The sequence below is a fragment of the Triticum dicoccoides genome, chromosome 7B (genome assembly GCF_002162155.2).
Source record: "Triticum dicoccoides isolate Atlit2015 ecotype Zavitan chromosome 7B, WEW_v2.0, whole genome shotgun sequence".
Taxonomy (NCBI): Eukaryota; Viridiplantae; Streptophyta; class Magnoliopsida; order Poales; family Poaceae; genus Triticum; species Triticum dicoccoides.
The window spans coordinates 277,720,614-277,737,319 of NC_041393.1; the positions used below are offsets into that span (position 1 = coordinate 277,720,614).

Sequence of the window (16,706 nt, forward strand, 5' to 3'; positions counted from 1 at the left end):
AAATGATCCATGATCATCTTTTAATAAAACAGATTTTTAGTATTTTCAAAACTGTCCCAAAACTGTGCAAAATTTGAAAAAACTTAAAACATGAAAATGTTTGTAAATTTCAGTAGCTTCTCAACGGTATATCATTTTCTACATTCCGATAAGTGGTTAAAAGAATTTCGTTCAAAACACTTTTCATTCAGCTTGTGATGATTTCTGTTTTTTTGAAAATTCATAATAAAAAAATAAAAAAAAGTGAAGCAAGTTACAATATATAAGAGTTGAGAATTTTCTGTAGCTTTCCAACGGTATATCATTCGCGCAATTCTGATTAACGGTTTAGAATGTATTAGTGAATTACTACGCAAGTACAGAAGAGCAGTACCAACTTTACGAAAAAGAAGTACTGTAGTGTTATGCAGAAGCAGTACCAGATCTTTATTCCGGGCAGTACGAGATTATTGCAGAATATTATTCTATCATCAATTGTAGAATAGACGGCATGTGTGTGTGTGTGTCTATATATATATATAATATATATATATATATATATATATATATATATATATATATATATATATATATATCAACTAGGCTTCAAGTGTGTACTTGCTGGTGAAAGTGTTGTCCAATGGGAACTATATTTTGTATTACTCATGTATCCTACAAAGTCTGTCGCACAACCTTGTAACTTCTCACTCCATTTCTAAATTTGTACTAGTCCTCTATACCGTATATTGCGCTGCTCGTACTACTTCCTCCCTCCTGGTTTATTGGTCCCCTTCGTAATTTGTGTCAAATGTTGACCATAAATTTAACTAACTAGATGTTAATGCATGTCATAAAAAATTATATCATTTGGTTCGTATTTTAACATTGTTTCCAATGGTATAATTTTCGGTGACATGCATTGACATTTTGTTAGTTAAACCTATGGTTAAAATGTGGTACTAAATATGACTAGTAAGTAGTACAGCAGTAGTACTAGTATACGTCGGTCAAATTATTCATCATGTCCTCACATTGAACTGACGTGACAACACGTTGCGCGTGAGATGACTCAAGAGTCCCGACAACGTGTTTGGCTCACCCCTCTTGTACTACAACAACACTCTTGCATTCTACAGAGAATCACTCTCCCATTCTCTCCTGGTCTCCACGCCTCCCAGCCGCCGCCTTGTTCCAATCCATTTGGTACGATGAGTGATGAGGTACTGGAGTTGCTATACTTCATTGCAAGTAGTCAAAAGGAAGATGCTGAAAAACTCAATCTCAACAAGGATGCTCTTCAAGCTAGCCGGATGAAGGAAGGAACCAGCGAGGCCGCTCCTATGAGTATTCGTCCAGTTGCCCTGTATTATGATTTGATCTTTATGGGGGGTTTTCAAGTCTTCAGAGTCTACATGTAGCAATGAAGCTGAGACCCCAGTTTGTTTGCGTATTGTGGACTTCAGATTTGGAGTACCACTTATCTGTCAAAATCTTCCATCATTTAGTTAAAACAGTCGATTGATCATACATTGAGTACCATTTAATCAGAATTAATTGATGCAAGTCCAAGAAGGATTGGCCAATGCTGCTGGCTGGAGTCAAGTTCGATCCCATGGATCAGGAGATGATCAAGCACCTTGAGGCCAAAGTGAGTGTTGATAGTGCGAGATCTCACCCTCTCATCGATTTGTTCATACCAACCATTGACAGCGAGCACGGCATATGCTACACCCATCCTGAGAAACTTCCAGGTGAGACACCGATCGGCCTTCTACTTGCACAAATATATTGCTTTGTTTATAGCTCTATTTTCTTTTTAGACACAGACCTAGTGAAACAATTACAATTTGACAGTTAGTAAAAAGTGAAACAATTGACTGTAGCATGCCAAAGATGTTATGAAAATGCCAACTACGTACAATAAAACCTGTATTTGACAATACTGCAGGTATCACACTAAGTGGCCTAAGCAAGCATTTCTTCCAGTGCAACTCCAGGGCGTTCAAAAGGGGCACGCGGATGCGTCTCAAGATGCAGTCAGAGTGTGGCATGCACGCGATGTGGCACAAGACTGGCAATACCTTGCCGGTGATGGTCAACGACCGGCAAACGGGCAGCAAAAAGGTTCTGGTGCTACACACCAACAAGAACTTCGACCAACAGAGGACCTACTAGGTGATGCACTAGTACCACCTTGGGGACCTGGATCAAGAGAAGGAGCGGGAGCTGGTCCTCTGCAAGATTTTCTACTAGACGAACAATAGGGCCAGGACTGAAAAGATTATAAGTTAGTTTGGTATTGGTACTTGTACTACCTGGTCGTCTGCAAGTTGGTATTGTTGTTAAGGATCTTTTGATATGAACTTGGTATTTTCTTTCAACCATCATGTCGAGGGTTGACGCGGATATAAAGCTGAATCATTTATTTCGAAATGAATTTTCAGGCACCTGATTTTTATTTGATGGGTAGCATAAGCACTGTTCGAATTCTCAGTTCTCCAATTTTTTTACATCTTCGAAGTACATAGGGGATCCATCCGGTTTCACAGGCTGATAGTTGGATGCAGCACGTCGGAAGTGGGATGTGGCATGCCAAGCCCAACTACAAATTGTTAAAAGAGAGCAGCGATGGATTTGGACCTTACAGAACAGTTAAGTATCGCGACCTCGATCATGAAGCGCCTCCCATGGACTAAAAAAAGGCCTAGTCCGTTATTATTAGTTGAAATATGTAAAATATTCCACAATGAAAATAAATATGTAAAATGCAATGAATTTAGTCCGCTTTCACTGAAAAACATCTGATTTGCATGAAATTCATCCGTGGAACCACAAGACGGCTGTCCATACAGAGCCTAACCATACAGAACCAGCAGGTTCATGGTCGTATGCATGCAAGTGCATGCACTTATTATCACGATGGAAAAATAATGCTAACATATCAGAAGGTGAAACACATGAAGTCTTCAACATAGTCAATAAACGAGAGAATTCTGCAAGTACAGACTGATAACTGGGATCCAACAGGTATATTATTTTTTCAAGTCGAGCAAGTTTCAACTGGGTTGTAGACTGCCCAGGCTTGGTTTTGTTTTTAACGGGCCCAGCCCATGACGACAACAGGCCACAAAGATCAAGCAGGTATCTACTGGCCTCTGGCCTACCAGCCTTAGCTATATTTTATCTTAGAACATAAGCAGGCAGTTTTTTTACTGAATCAAACCCACATCCCAATCATATTTTCCCCTTGAAAGCCATGTCCTACTTCCGTTTTCTAATCTCTACGTATAGTTTTACTAGTTCAGCTACACGTATTATTATATTGAAAATACATAAAGTTCCCTTTTCATTTTTACATCCTTATTTTTTTGTTGTTTCCTTGCCAGCGCTGATTTTTTTACCACTAGTCTTCCCTTCAACCAACTCAATTGTCCCACATCTTATTAGCTTACAAAAACAAAACGATATTTTTTGGCAAATCAATAAGTTATTAAAAATAAATGTTTATCATTTCTGGATTAAAATAGTTCGGACTCCACTGAAATATGCAAAATAAGGTTGAACTTTTTGACCGTGGTCCTGGGCAGAAAATGGGTTGTAATAAATTCCTTAAGAATTATCAAATAGGCTGCAAATTATTAAAAAAATAGCAAATGGGCTCTATGTTGTCTGCCACAGATTTGGAGGCTGACTTGTGGGCCTACTAAGTTCATGCGTACACAAGGTTTCTCGAAAAAAGAAACTTAGTTAACAATCGATTACCAGCGCTAGACTGTTAGATGTCAATCTAACGACAATCATGCTTTTTAAGTCTCTGATCTTGCTGCTTCAGCCACCCAAACCAGCGTCAGCGGAACCACCTGCTCCCGCCTCCCATGGCTAGCTGTGCTATCGGGCAGGCCTCATGGGCCCACCATACTTGCATCCCTGGCCTGGCTATCCCTCTACTCACCCACACCTCCTGTTATTCTCCAGCGACGGCAGCCTCACACTGCAGCCGAACAAGTAAACCCTCGTACCCACTTCGTGTGGGAAACAACTATCGAGTCTTCCTTGGCTCCGGGTCGTTCCCTTACTTGGCCTCGTTGTTGTCCACCACCTTGGTGCTCTCGGCACGGCGTGCTCAATGAACGACATCCATCAGAAGAGGACTGTATGTGCATAGGCTGACAGATGGGTTCATGGCCGCACGCAAGGAGGTGCCTCTTTTTTTGCATGTAGGAAGTGCCTCCTTATTACACACAAAATAATGATTCCTCCTCCTGACAGTTAGGACCCACCGGAAGGGCCTCTGTATTTCGCGAAAAAAACATTCCCCCGCTGAAAGCTTGGATCCACTAGCTATTACGCACAAAAATAATGAATAGCCCCGCTACAAGGTCGGTCCCACCATATTTGGAGGCTGACTTGTGGGCCTACAAAGTTGACGCAGATGCAAGGCTTTGTCAACTTAGTCAATATAAACGATTCTAGCTGTGGTGATCGTACGATGTCCATCCAACGGTCGTCGTGCTTCTTCTACCTCTGGCCTTCTTGCTCCTGCCGCTAAAACCAGCGCCGGCCGTGCCGCCTGCTCCTGCCCCTCGTGGCCGGCTGTGCTGCCACGCAGGCCTCACCGCCCCACCCTACTCCGACCGCTGGCCAGGCCTTCCCTCTACTCACCCACACCCCATGTTATTCTCCGGAGACAGCACCCTCAAACCGCAGTAGAAGCAGTCAACCCTCATATTCCCCTCCACGTGGGCATCCACTGCTGCGTATTCCCCGGCTCCGGGTCATTCCCTTCCTAGGTCGCATCGTCGTCCACCACCTTGGTGCTCTCGGGCGGTACGGCATCGTTAACGCGGTCAACGAACGACAACCATCAGAAGAGGATTGTAAGTGGAGAGGCTGACAGTTGGGTCCATGGCCACACGCAAAGAAGTGCCTCCTTATTACGCACAAAAAATGATTCCTCCACCTGACACCTTGGACCTACCGAAAGGGTCTCTGTATTTCGTGAAAAAAATGTTGCCCCTGATAGCTGGGACCCACCGGCTTTATCTTCGCATGGAAGGAACTGCCTTCTTACCCCCTGATAGCTGGGACCCACTAGGTTGAAGCGAAGGTAGCGTTATCTGTCCGGCCATGAACGTGTATGTATGTAGCGGTCGATCGGTCTCTCTGCAGTGATGTACCGTGGCCGAGTAAGGAGCGGCACGTGTTGAAGTAGAGGCGCCGATGTAGCATGTCACGCAGTCCCGTCTATATCATGTACACGTACGTACGACCACGCTGCAATAGTAAATACGGCTACGTACGTACATACGAGTGGGGTCTCTAACGCGTACAGCGACTAATCTTGTTCATCGGCAGGCAACCGGCTGGGTCGAAATGGAGTAAATAGTGTTGCTTGTTCATCGGGAGCCAACCGACTTGGACAGAACAGCCGAAACGAGGTCTGGCGTACCGCAGAACGGAGGAAACGGGCCTTCTGTTCGACCGCGTACGGTCAAAACAGGGTCATGTTCATTGGGAAGGGTCTGGCGTACCACAAAACGATGGAAACTGACTTCTGTTCGAGCTCCTACGGTCAAAACAGGGTCCTGTTGATTGGGAGGGGTGTGGCGCATCGCAAAATGGAGGAAACGGTCTTCTCTTCGACCTCCTACAGTCGAAACGGGGGTCCTGTTCATCGGGAGGGGTGTGGTGTACTGCAAAACGAGACTCCACGGGCTACTGTTCATCCACTGTCTACTGCCTCGCTCCTGCCTCCACGGGATACTATTCATCCACCGTCGACCTCCTCCAGCCTCCACCTGCGACTGTTCATCCACGGCGTCTCCCTCCTGCCTCCACCAGCTACTGTTCATCCATGGGCTCCTGTTCATCCATCCTCCACTGGCTACTATTCAACCACCCCTCCACGGGCTACTATTCATCCAACCCTCCACCAGCTACTGTTCAACCAGCCCTCCACGGGGGTCCTGTTCATCCACCCCAACTGGTTCGATCGGGGTCCTGTTCATTCAACGGCAATGACCTCTACTATACCACGGGGTCCTGTTCATCCAACCCCCACCTGGAACTATTCATCCAACCCCCAACAATGCTCACTGGTCATCAAGAGGCAGCAGGTTTGATCGGCTTCAGTTAGCAGTAGTAGCGAAGGGACCGCTCGATCGGGTACAGTTAACAGCCAGGGATCGATCGATCGCTCGGGTTCAGTAACGCGTAGCTAGTGCAATCGCTCGGGTTTAGTTAGAGCCCAACGCCTCGCACCCATGTGCATACTTGTACGAGAGAAACGTGCAATCCCTCCGTGCATCGCTCGGCCCCGACCACCCACCGTAACCAAGAACTCCTCGATATTCTCCTCGTCCTTGCTTCTACCATGTTTTTTTTCGTCATGGACGGCCCAAAGAATATCATGCACCTGCGTCTCCGGCCCGCCCAGGATGAAAAGCCCATTTTATGTCATGATTGTTTGTCACAGAAGTAGGAGGCCACCACATCTATGTAGATACCGGGTTTTGTCACAATTATTGTCATAGAAGTGTCATAAGCATGACAGAAAAAATCGTTCAGCCCAAAATGTCACAGATGTGTCTTTTTTTGTAGTGTAACCATCTTTGATCAACGAGCTAGTCAAGTAGAGGCTCACTAGGGACACAATGTTTGTCTATGTATTCACACATGTATTTAGGTTTCCGATCAATACAATTCTAGCATGAATAATAAACATTTATCATGAATAAGGAAATATAAAATAACAACTTTATTATTGCCTCTAGGGCATATTTCCTTCAACAAACACTTACCCGCGTTAACTCCTCAAAAGCCTCTATTTTCCTGGCAGTGAATAATGCAAGCTGCGTTAAGAGGGGGGAAACATTAATTACTCGGAAGCATGTAGCTGCAAATCAAGCACCTTCTGTGCTGAAATCAATATAAATTGCCAAAAATCAGTTACATGGTAATAACGTCGATCAGGAGTCTCGACTTCAACATGTATAATTACCAAATTTGCATCATAGCATCTACATGGCAAAGCATTATTATCAGACACAAATCAACGAAAAGTACAAATATAGCATTAATAGACAAGGCTGCTGACGCCTTTACAAATGGACATATGGGAAAAGAGTCCTAGCATACCTATGGTAATCGCCCGATATTCCCATAAAATGTTAGATCAAGGCAGAGAGCTTCCTCGTCTCTTAGCACCCCTTCAAAACCCCAACTATCATCTAGGAGCACTGGATCCACATGCTTAGAATTTTTGGCTTTTCTCTCATGTAGTGCAGAACTTGTTAGTACTGCCCCAACTAATTCACAGATGAGAGAACCTTTTGGCAACCCATCCAGCGTCCGTGGCCCCCAGCCCTTCCCTTCATTCGTAAAAAAACACCTGAATCACGGAATAATGGTAAGCTCATATCCATGCTACAAAGTTGACACCAAAGTAAAGGGAACAAAGTGAAGTTTTGATTTGCTAGTGCTTACAAGAATGGAGCAAGAAACACATTAATATAGGAAAACAAATGAATAATGTCAATGGCCATTCATCAAAGAACATAATGGTCAATGGTCCATAAACAAACTACTGATGAGTGATCATCATCCAAAAATGGGAAGCCACAAAAGTATAACAATTGTGATAACCTATAGATGTTTTAAGATAGTACCTGGAGATTGCATGTTATCCCAGGCTGAATCACACGATTTCCACACTGCATGCCACAACCACATTTACTCCAACACTCCTTAATGAATTTTCTAGCAAGATGGCCTTTGCATGGATCTAGTGAGGGCTTCGTCTTATATATTTCAAGAGAGCAAGCTTTACAATAGCACTTATTATCCTTTTCTGGGAAGTGATTAACAACAATGCACTCATCAATTAATTTTGCCCTGACCAGGCCCTCCGGTGTGTATGCAATCTCACCTCTAGTTGATCTTGCACATGCACATGGATGTGATTCTAATAAGCAGTTTCCTGCACAATCTGTGCAGCAATCCTCATCACCAATCCACGCAACTGAGGTGTTGACATAAGAACTTTGGAAAATGAGATTCTTTCTTATGTAATAGAACAATGGTAGACAATTATCACTACAAATTCGCTTATAATAGGTATTCTAACTCATTCTTCTCCCTTGGTTATGTTAGCAACATCATGTTGTGGCCTTTGCTTAAAAAGTGCTTCTTGAGGCTGATAAGCAACTACCCAATTTTGAAAGCTAGGTTTCAAGGATGATCCTACGGCAGCATTACCATTCCCATCAACAACATGCTTACAAGTGATTGGCTTCACAAAGGGAGCATACGTCTCCAAAGCATGTCCTTGCAAGCTGCCACCATTGTTTTGAGCTTCAAAATGCACAGCACGTGACTCCGCAACATATTGGCATATCTCATTCATCAGCTTGCCAACAGAAAAATCAGGAGGTAGGGTTTTGTACGAGCGGAGACATTTATCCTCAACCATTTTGAAAACCTTGTCCAAACTAATGCAGACCTCTGAATGGTCAAATTTGCATTTCCATGACTCGTTCACCTCACCCGGAGTGGATGAAGCTACATCAAGTTCAACAAAAGATGCCTTGTGAGTCTTTTCAACAGTAGAATCTACCCCATCCTTGACTGCATGTTGGCTACTGTCCAGATTTTGGTCGTGGTTAACTATGCTAGCTCTAGCATCAGAACCCCAAGTCAGCATGTCCCTTGTTTTACAATGTTCAATTAGCATGTTGTCCCCACCTATTTATTTTTATTTTTCAAATACAATAGATCCAATTAGAACAAGAATATTGCCGACAGAAACTCATCCCAAATAGAGAATTATCAAAGCAACTACTACAATTGCACATCCATCCAAAGAAGGAAAGAAAGCAACCAAGCAAATGCTAAAATGAACCACATACATGTGCACCGGGAAACCGCCGTAAGGACTTAAACAATTTGGTAATATCATAGGGAAAATGTTGAGTTTCATTTCCAGAGCATACAAACATCAGTATGAACTATAATCTCAACTAAAACTAATGCAAACACTACAAAAAAAAAGACACATCCGTAACATTTTGGGCTGAACGAAAAAAAAATTATGTCGTACTTATGACACTTCTATGACGATAATTGTGACAAAACCCGGTATCATCATAGATGTGGTGGGCTCCTACTTCCATGACAAAAAATCATGACAGAAAATGGGCTTTTCATCCTGGGCAGGCCGGAGACGCAGCTGCATGACATTCTTTGGGCCGTCCATGACGGAAAAAACCGTGGTAGAAGCGAGGGCGAGGAGAATATTTGGGAGTTCCCAGTTACGGTGGGTGGCCGGGGGCCGAGCGATGAGCGTGTCTCTCGTACACGTACGTGCGTGGGTGTGAGGCATTGGGCTCTAACTGAACCCGAGCAAGGTGTCGCCTAACTGAACTCGAGTGATTGCGCTATAGGCTACGCGTTACTAAACCCGAGCAATTAAGTGATTCCTTCGCTACTGCTGCTAACTGAAGCCGATCGATGCTACCTCTGGATTCACAATGAGTGTTGCTGAGGGGGTTGGATGAACAGTTCCTAGTGGGGGTTGGATGAACAGGACCCCGCGGTGTTGCCGTTGGATGAACAGGACCAGATCGATCGAGCCGGTTGGGCGTGGATGAACAGGCCCCCCGTGGAGGGCTGGATGAACAGGACCCCTTGGTGGGAAGGTTGAACAGTAGCCGATGGAGGGCTGGTTGAACAGTAGCCGGTGGAGGGCTGGATGAACAGTAGCCCGTGGAGGGGTGGTTGAACAGGACCCCGTGGAGAGGGCTGGTTGAATAGTAGCCGGTGGAGGAGTGTGTGGTGGAGGCTGTATGAACAGGAGCCCATGGATGAACAGTCACAGGTGGAGACTGGAGGAGGTCGACGGTGGATGAACAGTAGCCCGTGGAGGCTGGAGGAGGTCAACAGTGGAGATGAACAGTATCCCGTGGAGTCCCATTTTGCGGTACGCCACACCCCTCCCGATGAATAGGGCCCCGTTTCGACCGTAGCGCTCTAACACAAGTCTGTTTCCTCTGTATTGCGGTGCGCCACACCCCTCCCGATCAACAGGACCCCGTTTCGACCGTAGGAGGTCCAACAGAAGTCCGTTTCCTCTATTTTGCGGTACGCCAGACCCCTCCCGGTGAACAGGATCCTGTTTCGACCGTGGCCGGTCGAACACAAGGCCGTTTCCTCCGTTCTGCGGTACGCCAGGCCTCATTTCCATCGGCTGTTTCGACCAAGCCCTCCCGATGAACACGACGACGCATTCTGTTCCGACCCAGCCGGTTGGCTCCCCATGAACACGACGATGACGCAGTTTCTCCGTTCTGACCTAGCCATGTACACGAGTGTGACGCCCCCGATTCAATCGTACACTAATCAAGCACGCAAATGTGTACGATCAAGATCAGGGACTCACGGGAAGATATCACAACACAACTCTACAAATAAAATAAGTCATACAAGCATCATAATACAAGCCAGGGGCCTCGAGGGCTCGAATACAAGTGCTCGATCATAGACGAGTCAGCGGAAGCAACAATATCTGAGTACAGACATAAGTTAAACAAGTTTGCCTTAAGAAGGCTAGCACAAACTGGGATACAGATCGAAAGAGGCGCAGGCCTCCTTCCTGGGATCCTCCTAAACTACTCCAGGTCGTCGTCAGCGGGCTGCACGTAGTAGTAGGCACCTCTAGTGTAGTAGGAATCATCGTCGACGGTGGCGTCTGGCTCCAGGGCTCCAGCATCTGGTTGCGACAACCAGAAAGAAAAGGAAAGGGGGGAAAAGGGGGGAGAAAGCAACCGTGAGTACTCATCCAAAGTACTCGCAAGCAAGGAGCTACACTACATATGCATGGGTATATGTGTAAAGAGGCCATATCAGTGGACTGAACTGCAGAATGCCAGAATAAGAGGGGGATAGCTAATCCTGTCGAAGACTACGCTTCTCGCAGCCACCGTCTTGCATCAAGTAGGAGAGAGTAGATTGAAATCCTCCAAGTAGCATCTCCAAGTAACATCTCCAAATAGCATAATCCTACCCGGCGATCCTCCACTCGTATCCCTGAGGGAGAGCGACCACCGGTTTTATCTGGCACTTGGAAGGGTGTGTTTTATTAAGTATCCGGTTCTAGTTGTCATAAGGTCAAGGTACAACCCCAAGTCGTCCTGTTACCGAAGATCACGGCTATTCGAATAGATTAACTTCCCTGCAGGGGTGCACCACATAGCCCAACACGCTCGATCCCATTTGGCCGGACACACTTTCCTGGGTCATGCCCGGCCGCGGAAGATCAACACGTCGCAGCCCCACCTAGGCAAAACAGAGAGGCCAGCACGCCGGTCTAAACCTAAGCGCACAGGGGTCTGGGCCCATCGCCCATAGCACACCTGCACGTTGCGTACGCGGCCGAAAGCGGAACTAGCCCCCTTAATACAAGAGCAGGCTTACGTTCCAATCCGGCGCGCGCCGCTCCGTCGCTGACGTCTGAAGTGCTTCGGCTGATACCACGACGTCGGGATACCCATAACTACTCCCACGTAGATGGTTAGTGCGTATAGGCTCGTAGCCGACTCAGATCAAATACCAAGATCTCGTTAAGCGTGTTAAGTATCCGCGAACGCCGAACAGGGCCAGGCCCACCTGTCTCCTAGGTGGTCTCAACCTGCCCTGCCGCTCCGCCACAAAGTAATAGTCGGGGGCCGTCGGGAACCCAGGCCCACCTCTACCGGGATGGAGCCACCTGTCCTTTCAGCCCCCTCGTCAGAATCACTTGCGGGTACTCAATGAGCTGACCCGACTTTAGTCACCATCTGTATAGTATGTATGTATGTATAGTATATACCCGTGATCACCTCCCAGGTGATCACGGCCCGATAGTATAGCAAGGCAGACTGACAAGAATGTAGGGCCAATGATGATAAACTAGCATCCTATGCTAAGCATTTAGGATTGCAGGTAAGGTATCAACAGGTGTAGCAACAATGTCAGGCTATGCATCAGAATAGGATTAATGAAAGCAGTAACATGCTACACTACTCTAATGCAAGCAGTATAGAGGAGAATAGGCGATATCTGGTGATCAAAGGGGGGGGCTTGCCTGGTTGCTCAGACAAGGAGGGGTCGTCGGTGACGTAGTCGTACACGGTGGCATCAGCGTCGGTCTCGTAGTCTACCGGAGATAAGAGGGGGAAGAAACAATGAATACAATGCAAACATAAACACGACGATGTGTGACGTGACAATGAGCGGTGCTAGGTGTGCCCTAACGTGGTATGAGGTGGTACCGGTTAAGGGGGGAAAACATCCGGGAAAGTATTCCCGGTGTTTCGCGTTTTCGGGCAGAGGAGCCGGAGGGGGAAAGTTGCGAGTTCGATAGGTTAGGGGTGTGTGGCGAACGAACGGACTACATATCCGGAATCGTCTCGTCGTTCTGAGCAACTTTCATGTAGAAAGTATTTTCATCCGAGTTACGGATTAAAAGATATGATTTTCTAAAGATTTAAATCATTTTCTGATTTTAATTAATTATTTAAATTAACATTATCCGGAATAGTGCTTGCTGACGTCAGCATGACGTCAGCAGTTGACTTGGTCAACCTGACAGGTGGGTCCCGTTCGTCGTACTCTGATTTAATTAACTAACAATTAATTATGTTAATTAGTGATTAGGTTAATTTAATTATAATTAATTAACTTAATTAATTCCTTAATTAATTAATTAATTTAATTATTATTGTTTATTTAATTATTTTTGTATTTTTTTTATTCTTTTTTTTTATTAAAACATTCTGGGGGCTGGGCCCCGGCTGTCATTGGACCAGGGGCCTTAGCGGGTGTGGGGTTTACGGGCGCCGGGCGTGGGCACCCGAACGGGCGAGTCCCGAGCGGAGCCAGCCGAGGCGCTGTGGGTGGCTCGCCGGAGCGCGGCCACGGCGAGCAGACGAGGGAGGGCGCAAGGAGGAGCCGAGGCGCGTGAGAGGAACGACGGAGGCAGGGGCACAGGAGCACTCCGCGAGCGGGCGCGACCACGGTGAGTGGGCGAGCGCGGGGGGGCTGCAGTGGTGCTGGCGGCAGCGCCGCAGCACAGTAGCAGCTGCTGCAGCTCATGGCGGGGCACGACCAGGAGCGGCAAGTGGGGCGACGGCGTGGCCGACGCAGTCGTCGAGCAGGAGGGGGTGCGGGCCTGGACGGGCCTGGAGCGCACGGGGTACGGCGCATGGCGTGCTCGACCGCAAGGCAGAGATGGGCCGGAGGCGAGCGGACTGCACGGGCGCGAGGTGGACGAGCGCGGTGTCCGCAGACGAAAAGAAGGGGAGAGGGGAGGCCGAGGCCGAGGGCCTCACCGCCGTTTGCAGGGGCACATGGGCGTCGAGGCTCGGGGGCGACCCGGGGGGAGGAGGACGGGGACGATTGACGGAGACGGGAGGCGAGGTAGTCGAGGCAGAGGGGATCCGGGAGGGTGGCTCCGGCGACTGGACCTCCAGGCGGCGGCGATTGGTGTCGAAGGGGGCTCGGGAATGCTCCCTCGATCCAGATCGGATCGAGAGGGGGGAGAGCGGCGTGGGGAGTGGGGATGGGTGCGGTCGGGAGTTAGGGTTTCTGGGATGGGGGGATAAGGGGAGTGGGGTGGCCGGTTGGGCCAGTGGGCTGGTCCAGTTGGGCCACGGCCCAGGGAGGGGGTCTTCCATTTTTTTTTCTGTTAGCTTTAGGTTTTAGTTCTTTTTTTTTCTCTCTTGTATTGTTTTCTGTTTTTGTGTTTTCTTTTATTTCTCATTTTAGTAAGATACTACAGTGGCACCAAAAGAGAGTTTGCAAACTAAGCCACAACCACAAACCACTTAGCACCGAAACAAAATAGTTTTGAAATTGTTTAACATTTTGAAAGCATATAAATAATTATTATTGTTACTTTTTTTATTCATTTTAGAGTGTTTAAACATTTTATAAAGGTGCGCTTTCTCCACCATAATTACCTATGCAGTATTTGGTTCACTCCGAACATTTTAGTTTTAATATTTGAAAACTTTTATTCTTTGGTTGATTTTGAATTTGAATTTGAATCAGTTTCGAACTATCACGTGATTAGGAACAGTAATCGAGGTGACGTGGCATCATTAGCAGAGGTTCACTGTAGCTTAATTACCCGGGCGTCACAACGAGCCTTGGCTGTACGTATGCACGAGTAGGCATTCAAGACCCCGCTCGTATGTACGTACATGGCCGTATTTACTTTCTTGCACCTTGACCGTTGTACGTACGTGTATATGCTACGTGTGCGCCTCTACTATGACACGTGCGCGCCTCTACATCGACCAGTATGTACGTACACGTTCGCGACCAGAATGACAACACTACGTATGCTTCGACCAGGTGGGTCCCGACTGTCACACACTTCCTTGCGTGCGAAAATGTAGCTGGTGGGTCCCAGCAGTTAGGGGGGCGATTTTTTTTGCCCGTAATATGGACGCACTTCCTTGCGTGCGAAGATGTAGCTGGTGGGTCCCAGCAGTCAGGGGGCAAACATTTTTTTTGCAAAATATAGTGGCCCGTCCGGTGGGTCCCTGTTGTCAGGTGGAGGAATAATTATTTTGCGCGTAATAAGGAGCTAATTGTTTGCGGCTACCGTGGACCTAGTTATCAACCTCTCCACGTATAGTACTCTTCCGATGGAAGTCGTTCCTTGACCACATAGACCACGCCGCACCGAGAGCACCAGGGCGGTGGATGACGGTGAGGCCTAGGAAGGGGACGACGTGGAGCAGAGGAAGACGCGGCAGTGGATGCCCATGCGGAGAGGAGTACGAGGGTTCATTGGTTCGGCTATGGTGTGAGGCTGCCGTCGTTGCAGAATAATAGGGGGTGTGGGTGAGTAGAGGGAGGCCTGGCTAGCGGTGGGAGTAGTAGGGGCGGTTAGGCCTCCGCGGCATCACAGCCGGCCATGGGAGGCAGGAGCACGCGGCACGACCGATGCTGGTTTGGGCGTCTGTAGCAAGAAGACCAGAGGTTGAAGAAGCACTACGGCCGTTGGATGGACGTCGTATGGTCACTGGAGCTAGAATCATTCATATTGACTAAGTTGACAAAGCCCTCCGTCCCAGTCAACTTAGTAGGCCCACAAGTCAGCCTCCCACTATGGTGGGTGCCAGCTAGCAGGGGTATTCATTTTTTTGTGCGTAATAAGGAGGCACTTCCTTGCGTGCGAAGATATAACTGGTGGGTCCGACCTGTCAGCGAGGGGAATGTTTTTTTCATGAAAACAGAGCCCCTTCCGGTGGGTCCTAGCTGTCAGGTGGAGGAATCATTATTTTACGCGTAATAAGGAGGCATTTCCTTCGTGCGGCTTTGGACCCAGCTGTCAGCCTCTCCACGTACAGTCCACTTCCGATGGATGTCATTCATTGACCACGTTGACCAGGCCGTGCCGAGAGCACCAGGGCGGTGGACGACGGCGTGGCCTACGAAGGGAACGACACGGAGCCAGGGAAGACTCGGCAGTTGTTTCCCACGCGGAGGGGAGTACGAGGGTTTACTGGTTCGTCTGCCGTCCCCGGAGAATAACAACAGGTGTGGGTTAGTAGAGGGAAGGCTAGGCCAGCGATGGGAGTACTGTGGGGCAGTGAGGCCTGCGCGGCAGCATAGCCGGCCGCGGGAGGAGGGAGCAAGCAGTCCCGCGGGCGCTTGTTTGAGCGGCTGGAGCAGGAAGAGCAGAGATTGAAGAAGCACGACAGTCGTTGGATGGACATCCAACAATCACTGCTCTCGTGTGTTGACTAAGTTGACACGGCGGCGTGTGCGTCAACCTTTTTTTAGGAAAACATATGCGTCAACCTGTAGTAGGCGCACAAGTCAGCCTCAAATCTATGGCAAACAACATACAACCCATCTGCCATTATTTCTAATAACTAGCACAATGGCCCGCTCGATACGCGGGCTAGAATTTTACAAAGTTTAATTGTGACAACATAATATTTGATTTGTCCAAAGAACTTTTTGAACCTACTGTGTTAACATTTACATATATAAACCTTGTGCGATCATCGTAATTTTTTCTTTGATATGTTTGTGTTTTTTATTTATATAATATATATTTTGTCCCATCATCATTTACTCGCTAATTATGCATGGTGTATAAACAACTTTTATATGCATTGTTCAAATTTTATATTTATCATTTCTCTGATGTTTTTGTCGTGTTGCTTAATTTTTTTTTTATTTTTGTAAACACAAGGTTAATAGTTTTGATTGTTTCCGGGTAGTCATAGGTGAATTTGGTAATGCTGTTGAAGATTGATGTATTATTTTTAGTGATTTTTGTACGTAAATGATTTATATTTATATAATATACACATCCATGAAAAATTTCTTGGTAGGTATTTGCTTCCATGATTATATTAGAAATAAGTTAAGACACGTGTAGTCAACAGTACAAACGGTGGCTTACATTTTCACGTTATATAGTTTGCTCTCATAGTGTGCACTCTACTACATGCACAAAACGTCATTGGTCTAATGGGTCCCACCAGGCTGTTTCTTCACTTTCCCATTCTGTACTCTTCTTGACTTCTCAGTTCTTCTTTCGCACTCACACAGCGAGATGTTCCTCTAGCCCGATCCCCTTTCTCCTTTCCTCAATCTCTCTGGGCACTCCAAAATTGCTGCTGTCGAATAGCTCCCATCAACTCTGTTGTTCATGCTCACCTGCAGCC

The 16,706-nt window shown here is 47.0% G+C and overlaps 1 pseudogene; it reads right to left on the minus strand.

Annotated features, from left to right (window-relative positions):
• Positions 1–6,764: 6,764 nt before the first annotated feature.
• LOC119338872 overlaps positions 6,765–16,706 on the minus strand; it is a 15,302-nt pseudogene continuing 5,360 nt past the window's right edge.